Genomic DNA, 12,192 nt, shown 5'->3' on the forward strand with positions numbered 1-12,192 from the left:
TTAGCAGCCCCAGCCTAACTAGACACCTGAAGAAGTGAGGGATCTCCCTCTTCCTCTGGAGAACACGTGTGCACCCACCCACCTCCCATTACTGCTAGGATCTAAGCCGCTATAATTTATACCTTTGTTCCCAAATGGAGGACAGCACGCAGGAGCTGGCTAGCTGTGTGTGTAATTACGCTCAAGTGAGGGGATGCAGGGCCGTGTGTTTGGGGCTGGGATTTGAGGCCCGGAAGGAAGGAAGAGAGAAGAGGAGGAGGAGAGGAGGGGGGGATCGAGAAAGCAAGAGAAGAAAGAGAGAAGCAGTGAAGCTAGAGAAAATCTGGTTATTTTACGCACGGCTGCTTCGTTAATGGACAGAGTGTGTGTGTGTGCGCAGTGTGCATGTCGGTGTGTGTGTGTGTGTGTGTGTGTCTCGGGGAGGAGGTGGGCGGCGGGGGTGGGTCAGCAGGAAAGGGCTGTGTTTATCCAATCTGTTCCCTGCCTTTACCATGTGGTAGGAAAAACCACTGGCCGGCTCCCAGTCTGATCCCAGAGGACTCGGAGGCTGAGAGACAGGCACAGGAGAGGAGGAGAGAGATTGAGAGAGAGAGAGAAGTAGGCCACAGGGGGTGGCCAAGGAACCTGCTAGTGGAAGAGTGTGTGTATGTGTGTGTGAATGCATGTGCTCACTGAAGGAACCTGTTATGGGGTCTCTGAAACTGACTCCGTCTAGTCTTTGAAAATCACTTGCATCTGTGAGTGGATTAAAAAGGTGAGAGATGCAGGTGTGTATGTGATGGTGACATTGAGGGAAGTACAACATGTTGAAGAGACTAAATAAATGACAATGTCTGCTATTGTGCTAACTCTCTGCATTCTTTTTACATAGAAATCCTTTTAAAATTGCGCATCTTGTCATACACCTTTCAGATTCAACGTCAAAAGACAAACTACACCAGTTAAGATTTTAGCACAACAGCATGGATATTCATATTGTCCCATGCTGGATGTCAAACAGTATTGGAGCTGTTCCTTTTGAAGGGGTTCGATGTGGAGGTAATCCTATTCCACATTCTCTTGGTGCTACAACTCTGTTATAATAAAAGCTACCTAGACAAGGATGTGTGGTGGTCATGATGAGGTGAGCAGTGTCTGTTGAAAGTGAAAAGCTCTCAGTAAACGGTGCAAATCTGAAAAACTCATGGGCTCTAACAGTTACAACACTGCTGTTAATCTATTGAAGATCACACTTTTACAACTACAGCAAATAAGTGGAGGTGACCTCTACAGAGACTGGCCCACAAGAACTGCCTGCAAATATTTTAACTTAAGTCAAGTCACTACACATGGGGATTTAAAGCATCACAAACCGAGTCTAGATTCTCCCCCTGGACTTGTGAACAGTCGCATTCGATGGAGAGCAAGGATTTATTGCCATTCAAATTGCTGTGAAATGCTTTGGAGAAAATACACTGTTTTAGTTGTGATAAGCGGACTGGTTTGCTCCACGCATTGACTAAATACGTCACTAGATATATATGGCCTGTATTTATGATCACTTGGAAAGGGCTGATGCAAATTATGAAAGACACACAAGACCCACTGGCTCACATTCTGATAGGTCTTCATACAGTGTAGGTCAAGCTTGATTTAAGACTTTGTCTTTTTTTTTTTAATGCAAATCAGAATGAAAATTATGACCAACTTTGCAATAGCCAAAACTGAATGGAAAAACACAACTCGACATCAGTTACTTAGGGTTAGGGACAACTTTGTCCATATGATGCGTAAAGGAACAGCTCAGGGAAAATACCTCACATTTGATGGCACGTTTTCATGGCAATATTGTGTTTCTCACTTTGCATGTGGGAGTCTGCTGCCTGGATTCCTATTGTGCCAAGTTTGAAAACCTTTTAACTTAAAATACACGAGCATCCTATGTACTGGTTTCTGTCATGCCATTACATTTTGGCAAAATAGCTATTTTTGTTGAATTCTTTTTTAAAAGTTGTCACCAATTTTGTTTTACGCCAAAAAACCATGAATCATGAAATCCTACATCCCGTGCCTTGGCATTTTTAAGACTTTTTTAAGATTGGTTTCAGACATTTTAATATCAATTTAGTGCCTGTTTTTAGATTAATTATTTCAATGCCTTTTAACACTTTAAGCATCTGTTGGAATGAGTTAAATATACAGCATGAGTCAGACTGATGCCTCTTTAACAGATCTGTGAAGCTTCATTTTTTGCTGCACTTTGGATCCAAGCATTCACTGCCTGTAATTGGTTTCATCACCAGTTGAAAACCTACAAAACCCTAAATACTGATTCTTTACAGTATTTTTACAAACACAAGTTTTGATTTTTTAACCAAGAACAGACACTTCTGCCGTGAGCCTGAAATAACTGCCTCATCTGAGGACCAGCTGTACGTCCAAACTTCATACAAGATACGTGTTCAACCTATGTTTGGACATTTATGAGACTGCTTTAGAATCCAACCCACATTCAGCTCACATCACCTGGAAGGTCATGATGCCAGGTCAGATGACATACACTGACCCTTTCAGGATGACAACCAATGATGCTCTAACTCTCACGCATGTGTCTGATTGGCCAGACTATTATAACTGGACCACAGCTTCTACTTCTACCAGAGCCTCTCCCTTCAGTCTGCATGGCTCACTGGCAGCAACTAGCGACATCAGACCTATGTGTCCTATTCATTTAAAAGACCATATCCCGCTGGATTTTTACATGCTTGTTTTTGTGTGAATATTCCAATCCTCATGTTTGAATTTTGTTTGGAAAGTCAATGCGGAGGGTGTAAACCTGAATGAAAATCTGAAATCAAAGTGCTGCAGGTGAGGGGGAAATTGTTGCTCAAGGATGCAAATAAGTTATCTCAGTGGCACACTGCCACTGTAATGGGCTTTGGGGAATCCCCTGCAACTCCTGTCAAACTTTTAAAGCAGTAGACTTTTCAAAAACTACAGGATTCGTCACTACCTGGGAGTCTCTTCAGCTTGTTCAAAAAACCACCAGTGGTTTTTGGGCTTTTGTGAGATTTGTCATCCCTGCGCAGTCAACGTATGATGAAGCTTCGGAAACATTTCTGAGCAACAACATCACAGGCAGGACTTTTCTAGATTTTCTAGATATACAAAATATGAATAAGGTATGAGTTTCCAAAGAAAGGTTTTTCATCATGCATTTCCCACAATGGTGAAGACACTAAACTATTCCTTTATGCAAGACTAAACAGGAAGGCACACACACACACACACACACACACACACAGACACAGTGTATAGAGCAGTGCTACCCCCACACCTCCCTAATCAATCAGTGCTATTGACATGCCCTTTTAGACCAATGGGACAGGCAGGTCTGGACCGTGTCCCCAGAGATTGGCCGGTTCCCCTCCCTGCCCCACCTGCCTGCCTGCTAACAACCAATTAACTTCTAGAGTCCTTCCTATAAAGCTGTGGGGTAACTTCTCCCCTGGGACACACACACACCCCTTTCCAGAGTCAATGCGCTCTACAGGATCAAAAGTGCTTCCGCTGTGGGTTTGAATCCAGCTCAGAATCTCCTAAGCACTTTTTTCTTTTTACAGCTTGAGCCGAGTAACATTTTTCAGCAGGATGAAACCCGGCTGCTGGCGTTTTGGGTCATTTTAGTGCTATAAATAATGACCAACATTAGCTACCAATAATGGATACAACAAGCAACAGTGTCATTTAGGAGGAGGTGTAATGGGAATATGTTTGCTAGAGAGATACATACATCTTCTCTTGCATGAGGTTAACATTATTTTTTTATACGTCTCTCCCCTCGCTGACCTTGCATCCATCTCCATCTTCCTAACTGGATGTTGATTCCACAAGCAAGCAGCACTTAACCTTTCATCAGCCATGTGAATCACTCTCGGAGAGAAATGGTGATAGAAAATGAGGAGAGGTGGAAGGATGCGTGGATGCCACAACAGTGCCATTAAACCACAGCATGCGCCGGGAAGCTGATGAGATTTTTGTTGCGCCACTTTTCAGCGAAGGGATTCATCAGCAGCTGATGACACAAAACTCCCACATATCTCCAGTGGAGAGTCTCGGGTTTTAGCTTTGCTTGTTTGTTTCCCAGCAGCAGTGAGGTTGGATGGTGTATGAGGGCTGAAGGATGAAGAGGAAAAACAGGATGTGCCACGCATCAACACTGGGAGAGGTCAAGGATAGATTAAAAGGCACGCACACATATGGGTCAGAGATGTACTTGACAGGCCGTCTCCTCTATCACACATACGGCCCACACACAAACACTTGAGAGCTGTATTAACGCCAGCCTCTCTTCTAGGCACAGCACTTGGTCCAGAAGGCCCTCGCTGCAGGAAGAGGATGGGGGGATGGGGGAGGCGAGTGCGGAGGAGGAGGGGGCAGAGGGAGAGACAGGTGAGAGGGAGGGATGAGAGAGAGCGAGAGAGACAGCGATGACACTCAGTTTTGAATGTCACCACGGTGCTAAAGACCCCCGCTAACCTTTTGGCTGGAAATGAGAGGACTGGAAGGAGGGAGGGAGGGGGTGGGGGGGCAGTAGGCAGGGAAAGATGGAGAGAGAGAGAGAGAGAGAGAGAGAGAGAGAGAGAGAGAGAGGTGGAAAGGGTGAGAATGAAGAGTAGAAAGAAGAGGAGGGAGCTCATGCATGGGTAGAGAGGGAGTGGGTGGGTGGAGGTGGAGCGATAGATGGCAAGATGAAAGAGATGGAGACAAACAACAGCACCACTTCTCATGTCTGCTAACAGGGCTGCCATCCATGACACATGATGATAGGAGACAAAATGGCCACCCTAACAAACACCAGTACTCTGGCTCAGATACCCAACACCAGGTTTTCAACACTAAACTGTCCAACAGGAGCAGGGCAGCATCAGGTGCCACCAACCCTAAACAGAGAACATCGTGTCTGTTCAATACGGGCCTTTATGTCGGGTAGCAAGTGTCATCCACCAGCAAAATACATATTAAAATTTCTCCTTGGTGATGGTGAGGGAATGTTTTTGTGATAACTTTTAATTCAGACATCTCACCAGAAAAATAACTGCAGTGTGGTAAAGTTTGTAAAACCTGCATTGACCTCATAAATATAATGCAACAATTCCTGCAAAGTACGCAAATTTAAAGTATCCCCCTCAGAGCATTTTCCACCAGCCGTTTGAGATTTTCCCAAGAATTTGCTGCCACTACTTTCTAATCAAATAAAAAAGTCATGCCATCTACTGTCGGCCAAAAAACAGCTGCTTGCTGTGCTTCTTCTAGCTATGCTGATACCTTCAGCCCCAATTCTAAAAAGAAACACCTATGGAATAAAGATAATTAAGTTGCAGTGAGCACTACGCTAAGGCGTCTTTTATCAATGTTCAGCTACAGTTTCTCTTTAGGAATGTCTGCCATCTGTAACTCAAAATAAAAACATATATTGCATGTTTCTTTTCACAGTCATGAAATGAGGGGCGCATCTTCTTAATAATGAAGGGCAAATGTCCCTGTTTCCCCCCAGGAATCTACACATTTGTTGGACAATGTTGAAAGGTTTTAGTAATTCACTTAAAAATGACTGTAAAAGTAAAGCAGGAGGATAAAAGTGTCATTTTGAGGAGTTTCTGATTTCCTGACATCGGCAGGGGAAATTCCACCCTTGGTGGTGGGATTTCATCACTTGTCAAATACCCAATTCTACTGTTTAGTTAAACTATAGTACTTTTAGGTGCTACGGTTTTAATCCATTTGTTGGGCCATTATTGCAATTATTGTGCATGATTGTTCACAGTCAATTCGACAGTGACAAGGGTATCTTAGCAATCACCCCTTTATGAAGTTGTCCTTCTCCTCACACAAGTATTCTTGAATATAAGGCCATGAGTTTAATAAATAAAGTCAACTGCCTTACCTCACATTACGCAGTGGGGAAAAAAATACAGTAGAGTTGCAAAATTTGCACAAAAAACACAATTTGCTCCAGCTAGAGCTGCAACTAATGATTTTTTCAGTGTTGATTAATCTGTCGATTATTTCCTCAATTTATCGATTAGTTGTTTCGTGTATAACATGTCAGAAAATGGTAAAAACATCAGTGTGTCCCTAGGCCCAAGATGATGTCCTCAAATGTTCTGTTTTGCCCACAAGCCTAAGATATTCAGTTTTCTATCACATAGGAATAAAGAAATCTGAAAGTATTTGCATTGAAGAAGAGGGAATCAGAGAATTTGGACTTTTCTCAAAAACTACTCAAAGCAATTGTTAACAATGAATCCCATACTTTGTTGCAGCTCTAATTCCTGCTTAATGTTGCAAATTCATTTCGTTTATAGATCAACTTCAGCACCTAAATTAACCAGGTATGTAAGTGGGTGCTAATGCTTCAAAAGTTCTACATGAGAATCACAAAAAGTCACATTGCAAGTGAAAATGTGCTTTTAATATGAACTTCCTCTCAGCCTCTAGAGACAAAAAATCTCAATACCCACCACAGGGCCACAGCTTCTCTTTAGATAAATCCAGGTTTATATAAAAAACGTTCTATGAACTAATAGTTTAATATGTGAAAGGGTAATCTCATCCAGTTTTGAGAGAAATTAGGAAGAAACAGAGAGAATAATCTCCAAAACTGGTAAAAGCCTGATGAGTTACTCTATTCAAGTAGTAAAAGATCACCAAGGGACATAGGTGGACAACACACAGCAATGAAATGGGATAGACAAGGACAGGAACAATGGCCATTTTGACAAGCAGAGTACAACAACATCAGTGTTGTCAGCTACAAGTTATAGTGCTCTCTAGATGCCAATGGGGGCACCACGGACTCCTCATTCTCCCTTAATCGAATACGCACACGTCTTTTGCCGTTGGCATCTCCTCATGCGGCCCTTTTTCCTACACTTTTATATGATTAGCTATCTTGCTCTGGGATATCCTGAACCAGTATGAAAACAGTGCGTGTTGGTTAAAAGGTCAATGGAAGATTGCACATTATGGGTGGCAATGTTCGGATAACCAAAGCTGCTCGCACTAATGATTCATAGGTCAAAATAACAGAGCAGCTTATTCAAAAATGTGACACATTGATGAACACCTGTTCTAAACAAAGTGTCTTTCATTCTGCAAAAAGTGACTGAATCAATAAACAAGGCCATTGCATACAGTGACATCATGGTTAAACCTTTATGGTCATTGAAAATGTTAGTTTGAATGTATCGAGATAAGATAATGGGGGTATACATGTGGAAAAGGAGCACCACGGCATGGATATTAGACTGGAAATTGAATAGCATCACTCTGTGAAATCTCAATTAACTGGTAAATCTTAATGTTGTGTTTCGTAGGATATGAGTCACTTTGCTTTATGTGGTGTATCCCCATATCTTACCCCTAGTGTAAGCTGAAAGGGATTTCCCTGACTGTGAGGCCATGACAGAGACATTGGACGGAAAATGGGAAATGAGAAACCTCTGCCTGACAAAAATGACATATTTTGGGCTTAATGGTATGGAGCACACAGGATATTTAAAAGGGGGCAAGATAAAGCATCAGACAGTTAAATCTAACAACACGTTACACCCAAACAAAAAAGTGTCTGTTCCAGTAACTATTAAGCAACATTTAGATTTTGGGACACAATGCTTCCAACAGTTTCAAATGTTGATGCCTATAATATTTTGCACTAATTTTCCTCCATGCTCTCTGACTGTGAATAATGCCTATGTGTCTGGGTTTCTTTTTTCAAACTCAAGGTCTACAAGCCAAAGTTAAGCCTATCCAACTCCAAGGACAACTTTAAGAAAATACACCTTTTTTTTTTTAAACGTTTGAATGAAAAACAGTGTCCACTCCTAAAAAGAATAAAAAATATCCCTAATCTGCCTGAATGTAGCCATTTAAAATTAAAATATATCAAATATTAAATATAAAACTGGGATCTGAGATGTCATTACATGCAGATCAAACAGGAGGAAATCTAACTTTGTGTCCCATCTTCCAGCTTAGTCCAGACAAACTGCCTCTCTAACAAACCCAGGCAGCCTTGTGGCTGAAAGGGGGAACAGTGCCTCAACTTTACCCACAAGAAAAGACAGAGAGAGACAAACGGGAGAGAGGCCAAATAGTGCTGAACATCTGTTGTGTGCTGTGTGTGTATGTGTGTGTGTGTGGTCGGGGCCTCTTATCTCTCCCTCTGTGGCCCACTAAACATGACTAGCTGCCATCTTGGCTCAAAGACACAAGGTGGTGGGGGTAGCAGCTCCTGACTCTATGGCAGACAGGAGGAGGAAAAAAAACGAAGCAGCACATGTACACTGAATGTGAGACTGTGAATAAAACCACCGTGCGAGGAGAAAATACTAAAGTGTGCGTGTTTTCAGGATACAACGCTTAGTTTTTTCTTTTTTTCCCCAGAATGAGCGCAGCCAAAGTTGCGTGAGAGCGGCAGGGTGACCATTATGCAAGTTGACCGATTACAGAACACATAATGGAGAAAGAGGGCAGGATAGCACAGGAAACACACGCAATAAAGTCGGACTAATGAAAGAAAAAACGCAACCGTTTATGTACCCTGTTAAGATGTGCCGTTGTAACAAACGAGGAGTAAATGGGAACAGGCAGGTGTTCGGAGCTGCGTTTTCACCCGTCCACACAATGTAACAAGTGTAGCCGTAAGGTTACCAAACTTAGGTCACCGGATACATTGTAACATTACAAACAAGCTCTCATAACAAAAGCAAAAACGCGGAAAGGACGTAGCGTTACTTTGCCTTTTAACCTCGGCAAAAAGTGAAGCGAAAGATGCGTAAAGTTAATTTCCTTGCCCAAGAGCTATGCTTCGACCGATAACCGCCCCGAGCAGGTTACTAGCTAGCTCGGGGGGGCTAATAAGTGGTCTTCGCCCGTACACAATGGGGATGAGAACTGGCTAGCAGGCTAGCAGAACTTCGGTGTCCTAGCGCTGGGCTAACCTCCAGCGGCTAGCACGGCTAATTAGCCTATCAGCGGTGTTTCGCACGTCGTTCCGGACCAGGGAACGCTTCGCTCATCTCGGTTTTTATTCAAGTGAAACACTTTCCTCACTACTCCAAGGCTGTACGCAAGGACGAGTGTGTTTTTCCGTGCCTTTAAATTGGTTTTGGTAATGCAAAACGTGGTAAAAACAACGTGAAAAACACGATTGTATGGAATGACCGCCTGGCCTCACTGCCCCCCACCCCCCCTCTCTCCTCCACTGCTCTGTCCCTTCCGTCCAATAAAACTAGCGACTACTACGGACACTTTACACTGTCCTCTTTCAGTAAAAACACAAGTATTCCGTTGAAATACAACTATCATTTATAGTTTTGTGTAGAAACATTTTACTTTAACTCCGGCGAAGCGTTTTTGGCAATATATGCCAAGTATTCTCCGCTGGGAATCTCACTCAGAGAGCTCCGCTCATTCAGTCGGCCAGTGACTCACCTCTACGCTCGAGCCACCTCGTGTCTCCTAGAAGCTTCAACACAATTAGCTAACCGGGCTAACACTTACACTTTAAAACTGAATTAAGTCAAAATGTCACATTACAAAATTCAACAAGTTGTCGAAGGGACGGACTCAGAAACAGAGAGGCTCCGTGTTGTGCCGGAGATTTTTCTTTCCACTTTTCAACTAACTACGGGACTGTTGTGCGTGTGTGTGAGCGATGCAGCGGGTGGCAAAGCTAAACTTGCTATTGTTAGCATGTCGGCATGGCAGCTACATGGACCTTCAATGACTTTCTGCTGAAATGAGAATATAAAACAGCAGCTAAATAAACCAGCAGAATTGGACATAAGCTTTCCAGTGAGTTAGCACTGAATGAAATGCCCATCGGGCTGAAACCCAACTCGCACGGCAGATTAGAGTCCGATTGCGTTTAAAAAGTATGGAAACTTACTATTAATAAAGAATATAAAGGGTTTTAATTCATAATCTGTGAGTATTACAAAACCCTCACACTCGCACTGAATTCTGCTCGACACAATTTAAAATGCACTCATTCAAAAGGGGCATTTAGCTTACCCAACAAGCTCGGTCACTTCGGGCTTTTTATCAAATCAACTCCTCGTTAGTAGGGTTTGTATCTCCGCTTGCTTGAAAAAAAAATCCACCGTGGTCCTTTTTCGTTTGAAATATAAATAAACAGAAGAAAAAAGTTCAAGTTTGTTATTCATGAAATATTTCTCCGGCGTGTCTCGCATGTGCGACCTCGCCGACTAGTGTGCGTTGCTCTTCTCTCCTTTGTGTTAATTTCACTCAAATCGAGTTTAATCCGATCGATCCCTCGGCTGGTCGCGCTCCCGAGTCCTCCCCTCCAGACACTCGCTCACCTTCCTCGGCCAGGGGGGGCGCGCTCCCGACAACCTCTCATAGAGATAAACAGGCGGCGTGCGCGGTCACTGACCCCGCCGTGCCCGTGTGACGCGCTCTGTGAGTTCTCAATGTGGGGACTGTAAATGAATAAATAAATTATATGTATAGATTTATATATTTAAGCAACATGGGCGTCAGTTGGGCTATGATTTGTGTTTACAACTGTGAGTCCAGATTATAATTTTTGGTTTATTTTTAATTTGTTTTAATAGAAAAATAGTAGTAACACAATAGAAGCCAGGAACCTGTTAAGAACCAATATTGAGAGAGCACTGTTCTTGGCCAGGGACAATGGTGTGGTGACACATGTTGAAATGAATCATGATGACCAAGTTATAAAACCATCTCTTTCACTTATTTAATATTTAGATAAATAAATAAATGAATAAATAAACAATGTTGGATGTGGGTTTGGGTCTGAGCTTGATACGTTTTATTTCTCATATATTTTGCTACCTGTGATTCGTACATCCCTTTTGGTGTCTGGTATGTATGTATGTTGTGTGTATGTGTGTATTAGGACATGGTCATCCATTGTTTAAGAGTTTGTTCCTGGAAAGCAAGGTTACATTATTTTTGGATTTAAAAGTTTATGTTGTGAGTGGAATGACTGCAGTAAGACCAAAGGAGATCTGTGAACTCTTTCAGGGACCCTGTGACCACTGGGTCAAACTGTCTTCATTGCCATGATTGTGCAAACAGGAAAAGTGTCAAACAACAGGAACAGGAAACTTCGTCTGAATGTTTGTGTGCTTATTATAACTGACATGAGTACAAAGTCTGTATTGTGAAAAAAGTTGGGATAGGCCCATTTCTTTATTTTATCTGTATATCATGAATGCATAATATTGAAAAATCTATAATTATATACAATGCATCTAGCATTGAAACTAAACCTGATGAATGCTAAGCTGGATGGATTGGTGGATCATTTAGAGCAGAGAATGTTCTTGTCATGTCAACAAAACAGTCTGTTTAACCTGTTTTGTTTTTGCAATAATTAAAGGACAGGTTCACATTTGCGCACGTGTGTGTAAAGGTTGTCTTAAAATGAAACTTAACAAATTCTGCACATCAAAGTCTATTTACAGGTGTTGTGGAGTTCTACTGGATATATGGAGAAAGTTGTATAAAGCCTTTTGTGTCTCCAGAGGGAACTGTACAAAATCTGATTAATGTCCTCCAGTGATGTCACTTAAGTCAGTGTCAGCTGTGGCTGAAGACTACAAGTTTGAAAATGAAAACAATCTGTTGGTGTGGAGTTGGAAAGAAGGGAAGTTACCAGACCTTCCACTGTAGCCTGTTCCTCATCTCTGCTAGAGGCTTCGGGCTAGATAATGTGCAGCAGGGATGATGTTTATTTGTAGGCCAGCCCGGAAAGTAGCATCACCCTGTTCTCTAGACAAAAAGCTAATCAGATGTTTTCATTGTATTTGGGATCATTGCAAAGAATAAGCTTTGTGGCAAACAACAGTTCATGATACTTACATGTTTTGTTCAGCAAGATAACCACGGCAAGTGTGGTTCGGCAAGACAAAATTCTGAGTCTCATATAGTCACTTGTTAGTAAGCACCTTTTTTAAGACACTTTAAAGCTTCAAAATTCACAAGTGGGATATTAACTTATGTATTATATCTGATATTTACTGACGTATTTTATGTTGTAGAACAAAACAGGCAAATCTCTTAAACCTGTGTCAACTACAAACATTATTTCAAGCATCTATCCAAAAACCCATTAAAAAACCCATTGACCTCAAGACATGGGAACCAGAGGAGCTG

At 42.2% G+C, this 12,192-nt stretch overlaps 1 protein-coding gene across 2 annotated transcripts in view; it reads right to left on the bottom strand.

The window, feature by feature from the left end:
* chd7 (chromodomain helicase DNA binding protein 7) overlaps positions 1–10,378 on the bottom strand; it is a 95,464-nt gene extending 85,086 nt beyond the window's left edge. For both annotated transcript variants that reach the window (XM_033651020.2, XM_033651019.2), the window contains exon 1: positions 10,060–10,378. The gene's annotated coding sequence lies outside the window, so the exon portion shown is untranslated. The remainder of the gene's footprint in view (positions 1–10,059) is intronic.
* Between the last annotated feature and the right edge of the window lie 1,814 nt (positions 10,379–12,192).

The sequence above is a fragment of the Epinephelus lanceolatus genome, chromosome 12, assembly GCF_041903045.1.
Source record: "Epinephelus lanceolatus isolate andai-2023 chromosome 12, ASM4190304v1, whole genome shotgun sequence".
Classification (NCBI taxonomy): domain Eukaryota; kingdom Metazoa; phylum Chordata; class Actinopteri; order Perciformes; family Serranidae; genus Epinephelus; species Epinephelus lanceolatus.